Genomic DNA, 7,810 nt, shown 5'->3' on the forward strand with positions numbered 1-7,810 from the left:
AATTCCCCAGTGTATGCCTCGTGGTGACCTACCTCTCTACCTACACCAACCAGCAAGCAACACCTCCTCCTCCTCCTGCTGGCGAGCATGGCGACCCACAAGCTGGTCCTCCTCTGAGCACCCTCACCAACCAGCTTTCTCTACATCACGCTTGTAACCACGCTACCACTTCCCAGCACCAAGCTGCACTATACATCCAATACAACATGTATACAGAGAGCACATTGTGAGTTTCCTTTCTCCATCCCATCCTGAGTGTGAACCAAACAACCTGTACCCCACAAATGGTGACCCCCGGAGATTCGCACTCACACAGGATGGAGGAGAAACCGATCACTCTCCCAGTCTTCAAGCAACATGGAAGACTGGCTTAACCACATAGAGGCAGCTCTCATCGGCTCTACAGCTGCTGGCTCTACACCGCAGGTTAGACATCCTAGAGCAGCACTGCTTCTCTAAGCAGACACCAGCTCCTCTTCCTGCCCCAAGCACCACGTTCTACCGACCCCAACACACCCGTCCTGCCTCAGACGCCGCCCCGGCCCAGCAGTACCCCCTGCCGCTCCTCCTGACGCAGCCCCTTCTCCTGACGTGGACCCACACACCCCTCTTTTCTACCTCAGGTACCCCCTGCTATTGTCCTGCACCCTGCTGCTGTCGTGGACCCAGCTGCTGTCACGGACTCTCCTCCGCTCCTGCTGACGCAGCCCCCCCTCCTGACCCAGGCCCACACATCCCAGCAGGCGCATCTGAGGACTCTGTACCTGTCGCGAGTGAAGCACAACATTCATCGCCTCCACACACCCTTTTTCTCCCTCTCTACTCCCACAGATATTGTGTATCTAGACAGTTGTCTCCTCTAGCGGCTGGCTCATCCACGCCCTCGCCGTTATGGCTCACATGTGGCATGCACCGCCCGTTCTGCCTCACATGTGCCATGCAACCCTGCAGACAACAAGTCTCCTACACCGCCTGGAGGGAAGGGGGGAGTATTGTAGTGGATTCCTCCCCTACAAATGCTTGTCGCTGAGTAGCCGACCCCGCGAATTCCCCAGTGTATGCCTCGTGGTGACCTACCTCTCTTTCTACCTACACCAACCAGCAAGCAACACCTCCTCCTCCTGCCTGGCGGCCCTCGCTCCCGCTGGCGAGCATGGCAACCCACAAGCTGGTCCTCCTCTGAGCACCCTCACCAACCAGCTCTCTCTACATCACACTTGTAACCACGGTGCCACTTCCCAGCACCAAGCTGCTCTGTACATCCAATACAACATGCATACAGAGAGCACATTGTGAGTTTCCTTTCTCCATCCCATCCTGAGTGTGAACCAAACAACCTGTACCCCACAACACAACCACTGTGCACAGACTGATTTTTTTTTTTTTTTACATATTTCTAGTATGACAACAAAGTTAACCTGAAATATAATGATGTTGTAGTGTACTGTATGTGGCCAGTTGTCAATTCTCTTTAGTTGTCTATTTTCTCTTTGTTTGGGCACACAAACAGACGTACATGTAGATATCATACACTCAGGAATGAGGTAGAATAGAAACTCACAGTGCGCTTTCTGTATATATATTGTTATACAGTGCAGTGCTTAGGAGTGACTAGGTGAGGAGTAGCTTGCTCAGAGGTCCTGTAGGGCGAGGAGGTTTCTGAGGAAGCTGGGTGGTAAGGAGCTGTTCAGAGATGTTGCTGGTCCGGTAGCCGAGTGTAGAATGAGTTGCCCGGTCAGCCGGGGCCGTATTTATGTGATTTAGGAATCTCAGGGAATGAGGTGCTCGTAGCGCGAGGGCCAATCACGGGAGCGGAAGCGTAAGGTGTGAAACGCTCTGATCCTGAGCTGGAAGTTGAAGGTCGAGACTACGTCGGCGATCATACCCCTACGTCCACTGCATAGGCCTAGTCTCTCGGCATAGCTGGCTGTACGCGGACCCTCTCTCACCATGAACGGTTACGAGTTTGACAACGTGGCGTGGATACGTCCGGATACGCCGACCTGCCCCAAGAAATTAAACCTCCTAGTTCTCGAGAAGTTCTTTGAAACTCATGGGATCATGGGGGTCACCAAGGTGGAACGACTGAAGCTCCATGGTGACATCAAGATCACCTTCACCGAGAAGGGTATGCCCGCACAGCTCGCGGAGATCCCAGACATCAACAGCATTCAAATAAAGATGATTGCCTACAAGTGGGACAACCTGAAGCTGGAAGTAATCTCCCACGCCGAAATTGCCCACGTGGACCAAGCAGAGCTGAGTGAGCTCCTCAAGGGGCAACTCCACGTTGTCAAGAAGCTGTCCGACACCACTGCCCTCATCGGACACCATACCACCTTCCCCAAGGAGGCTCAACTGGCGCGGGTAACTGTGCCAGTCAAGCCGTACTGCAGACCGAAATGCTGTTACAAATGCCAGCACTACAGACACACTGTCAATGAGTGTGAGGCGCAGGAGGACAGCTGCTCCCTGTGCGGCAGCCCTGGACACCGCTACACTGTCTGCCCCAACACAGTAAAAAAATGCGCTGCCTGTGGCGGCCCACATTCCTCCGCCGATCAGACCTGCCCCAAATGGAAGGAGGAATGCAGGATAGCCAAGGCTCGACTCGACAAGAAACTGAGCTACAAAGAGGCCCTCCTTGCTGTACGCTCCCATGACAAGAAAAAACCAGACGAAAGAAAAATCAAGAAAAGAAAACCCAAGAAAAGAAAACTCCAAGAAAAGACACCCGCCACAAAGAATCAAGAACACCACGAGGCCCGTGGAGCTGAAGCCCACGTGGTCAACCTCACCGTCTCCAACTTCTTCCACACCTATGAGGACATAAGACACGAGGAAGACGAACATCAAGACCCAAACACGAATGAATGGCCACTTCAAGAGAGCAAGAAGAGGAGGAGAGTTAGAAGAAAATCAACTTCAAGCTAACAAGAATACCAAGACAGAAAACAGAAGACCAAGACATTTCCTCCAAACAAGAAAAAAACACACACAATCAATCCGACCAAGCACTGAGAAACCATGGCCCAACCCAACACGCACCTGGCGCTTGACCTGACGCTAACCTGACTCTGTCCTGCCGCCTCCTCGCTGCTTCCAGGCGAGTTGCTGCTGCCTCCAACTTAAACTCCCTCACGCAAGCGGTGTTTAGCCACTGCACCTATTCTCTCCTTCTAAAATTCACTTCAATCCTCCCTTTATCCTTCCCCCCTGTCACTGGCATTTTATGTATGTATGGCTGTATGCAAGGTAGTGGACCCTCTCTCACCATGAACGGTTACGAGTTTGATAACGTGGCGCGGATACGTCCGGATACGCCGACCTGCCCCAAGAAATTAAACCCCCTAGTTCTCAAGAAGTTCTTTGAGACCAATGGGATCATGGGGGTCACCAAGGTGGAATGACTGAAGCTCCATGGTGACATCAAGATCACCTTCGCCGAGAAGGGTATGCCCGTACAGCTCGCGGAGATCCCAAACATCAACGGCATTCCATTTAAGATGATTGCCTACAAGTGGGACAACCTGAAGCTAGGAGTAATCTCCCACGCCGAAATTGCCCATGTGGACCAAGCAGAGCTGAGTGAGCTCCTCAAGGGACAACTCCAAGTTGTCAAGAAGCTGTCCGACAATGCTGCCCTCATCGGACACCATACCACCTTCCCCAAGGAGGCTCAACTGGCGCGGGTAACTGTGCCAGTCAAGCCGTACTGCAGACCGAAATGCTGTTACAAATGCCAGCACTACAGACACACTGTCAATGAGTGTGAGGCGCAGGAGGACAGCTGCTCCCTGTGCGGCAGCCCTGGACACCGCTACACTGTCTGCCCCAACACAGTAAAAAAATGCGCTGCCTGTGGCGGCCCACATTCCTCCGCTGATCGGACCTGCCCCAAATGGAAGGAGGAATGCAGGATAGCCAAGGCTCGACTCGACAAGAAACTGAGCTACAAAGAGGCCCTCCTTGCTGTACGCTCCCATGACAAGAAAAAACCAGTAGAAATGAAAAACCAAGAAAAGAAAACCCAAGAAAAGAAAACTCAAGAAAAGACACCCGCCACACAGAATCAAGAACACCACGAGGCCCGTGGAGCTGAAGCCCACGTGGTCAACCTCAATGTCTCCGACTTCTACCACACCTATGAGGACACAAGACACGAGGAAGACAAACATCAAGACCCAAACACGAATGAATGGACACTTCAAGAGAGCAAGAAGAGGAGGAGAGTAAGAAGAAAATCAACTTCAAGCTAAGAAAAATACCAAGACAGAAGACCAAGACATTTCCTCCAAACAAGAAAACAACACACACAATTTTTTATCAGAGTACCACATAGAAGGGTACAACCTTTTTCACAAGGACAGGGAAGGTAGGAAGGGGGGAGGGGTCGCACTCTTCGTCAAGGATACATTAAAATGTTGTATCAATAATTCAATAAAGGGTGAAATAGGAACCGAGTCTGTATGGGTAGAAATCACAGAAGGAAGAGAAAAACTAATTATGGGAGTGATTTACAGGCCCCCAAGTCTTGGGAAAGAAGCAGCTCAGCCTATATGGCAGGAAATGAGTAGGGCAGCAAAATATAACAACTTGTGCATTATGGGGGATTTCAACTTCAGAAATATTGACTGGGACAACATTGTAGGTGACTATGAATCTGAAGACTTCCTAGACGCAGTACAGGACAATTTTTTGAAACAACTAATTACAGAACCTACTAGAGGTAACAATATATTAGACCTAGTATTAACAAATAAAGAAAATATTATCAGAGATGTCACAGTAGGGGAAGAACTAGGTAACAGTGATCACAGAGAAATCAGGTTCACCCTAAATTGGGAAACAAAAAACAATGACAATATGGTCAGAGTCCCAAACTTTCGGTTGGCGGATTATCAGGGGTTAAGAAGGTACCTAGGTGAGGTCACCTGGGAACAGTCACGTCAGTCCCCAGTAGGAAGGGGTGAGGTCATAGATGACACAACAATTGATCATGACTATAATATATTCACGACGATACTACACAAAGCACAAGAACAAAATATACCATACAGAAAAATTAGGTCAAATAAGAATGAGCCAAGGTGGATGACCGAAAACTTAAACATGACATAGGAATAAAGAAAGGAAAATATAAGAAATTAAAGGGAGGGGAGGAACAGCTCAGAAATAGGTATAATGAACTATCTAGGAATGTTAAGAAAAATGTAAGGAAAGCAAAGAGAGACTATGAAATCAAAATAGCATGAGAATCCAAGGCGAATCCCAAGGGATTTTTCCAGGTATAGAGAACAAAAGTCAAGGACAAAGTTGGGCCTTTAAAGTCAGGGAGGTGAGAAGTGATAAATGGCAGTGAAGAAATAAGCAAAACATTGAACAACTACTTCTTTTCAGTTTTCCCAGAAGAAATTCGCGATGAAATTCCAGAGGTGGAACTAATATTTAAGGGAAAGGAAGAAGAGAAATTAAAGAATATCACAATCAGAAAAGAGGATGTTCTTAAGAAGATAAATAAACTAAAGAAAACAAAATCCCCAGGGCCGGATGAAATTTTCCCTCGAGTCTTGAAAGAGTGTAGGGAACAGATTAGCGGACCCCTCGTAAACTTATTTACAAAATCATTAGACACCGGAGTTGTGCCAGACTTGTGGAAACAGGCAAATGTAGTACCCATATTCAAAAAGGGAGACAGAGCATCAGCGTCAAATTACCGGCCGATCAGTTTGACATCAGTAGTGGTGAAATTTCTTGAATCAATTATAGCAGATAGCATCCGATCGCATCTAGAGAAAAGCAAATTAATCTACGAATTTCAACATGGGTTTACGAAGGGAAAATCTTGTCTAACAAATCTGCTGACGGTTTTTAAGAGTCTTCGAGGTAGTAGATAATGACGAAAATTACGATGTTATTTACTTGGACTTTAGCAAAGCGTTTGACAGAGTACCTCATCAGAGGCTTCTGAGAAAAATTAAGGCTCATGGTATCGAGGGGAAAGTTTTAAATTGGATAAAATCATGGCTCACCGATAGAATGCAGAGGGTCAGCGTAGATGGTGTTAAATCTGAGTGGGGCCGTGTAACCAGTGGGGTTCCCAAGGGGTCAGTACTAGGCCCACTCTTGTTCATAAACGATCTAGATACTGGGATCAGCAGTGACATAAACAAGTTTGCGGATGACACCAAAATAGGGCGGCAGATTAATTCAGGGCAGGATGCAAATGCATTACAGGAGGATCTAAATAAACTGCAGGGGTGGTCTGAAAATTGGCAAATGAAATTCAACACCAGCAAGTGCAGTGTACTTAATAATGGAAGAACAAATACTGATAATGTATACAGCCTTAACAACATCAACCTAGAGAAGCCGACTTGTGAAAGAGACCTAGGGGTACTTGTAAGCCCGGACCTACGGCCTAGTAAACAGTGTGTTAATGTTCGAAATAAGGCAAACAGAGTATTGGGTTTTATATCTAGAAGTGTAAGTAACAAGAGTGCAGAGGTCTTATTGCAACTATATCTTGCGCTAGTCAGGCCGCACCTCGATTATGCGGTTCAGTTCTGGTGCCCTTATTATAGAATGGATATAAATTCACTAGAGTCGGTGCAGCGAAGAATGACAAAAATGATTCCGGAACTTAGAAACCTTCCATATCAGGATAGGTTAAAGAAACTTAACTTGCATTCCCTAGAAAGACGAAGAGTGCAGGGAGATATGATAGAAGTATTTAAGTGGGTGAAAGGAATCAATAAAGGGGATATAGATAAAGTTCTTATAATATCCGAGCAGGATAGAACTCGGAGCAACGGATTCAAGTTGGATAAGTTTAGGTTTTGGAGGGAGATAGGAAGAAACTGGTTCACAAATAGGGTGGTGGACGAGTGGAACAAGCTTAGCAGCTTTGTAGTAAGTGTGGGAACTCTGGAAAGTTTCAAAAGGAGGCTAGATAGATTCATGGATGATAGAGAGTGATAGTAACTCTCGACAGGAGCTGCCATGCACAGGCCAACCGACCTATTGCAGACTCCTTATTTTCTTATGTTCTTATGTTCTTACAATCAAGCCGACCAAGTACTGAGAAACCATGGCCCAACCCAACACACACCTGACACTTGACCTGACGCTAACCTGACTCTGTCCTGCCGCCTCCTCGCCGCGTCCAGGCGAGTTGCTGCTGCCTCCAACTTAAACTCCCTCACGCAAGCGGTGTTTAGCCACTGCACCTATTCTCTCCTTCTAAAATTCACTTCAATCCTCCCTTTATCCTTCCCCTGAACCTCATTCCCCCCTGTCACTAGCATTTTATGTTATGCTGTACGCTGATTGGCTGGTAGGCGCGCGGCCGGAGCTCAGTTGGGAGTTGTAGGGGAGAGGATCCACTACAATGTCATCAATAGTTTTATTGATTATAAAATTATATAATAATAAATTGGGGGCAGCGGTGTCAGGCCTTATAAGGCGGGGGTAGGTGTGGGTAGATAGTTGACCCCCGCTCCGTGGGCGGCGCTGGAGGCGAAGGCTGGGGAATTCGAGAAGGTTCGGTGTTTGTAGGGGAGGAATCCACTACAAAACCCTATTATGACTATAAAGATTTGAAGGCTTTCAAACATACAGATTAGTTTTACTTTTATCCTCTTCACCACTGATCGGCTCATGAGCCGCTTCGGCGATCAGTCACTTTTACATACTTTTACTTTTATCCTCTTCACCACTAATCAGCTCGTTAGCCGCTTCGGCGATCGGTCACGTCTCTGATTACTTTTCCTTTTCTTCTATCCTCTTCACCAAAAGATCGGCTCGCTAG

Source organism: Homarus americanus, unplaced genomic scaffold (assembly GCF_018991925.1).
Source record: "Homarus americanus isolate GMGI-L3 unplaced genomic scaffold, GMGI_Hamer_2.0 scaffold8226, whole genome shotgun sequence".
Taxonomy (NCBI): domain Eukaryota; kingdom Metazoa; phylum Arthropoda; class Malacostraca; order Decapoda; family Nephropidae; genus Homarus; species Homarus americanus.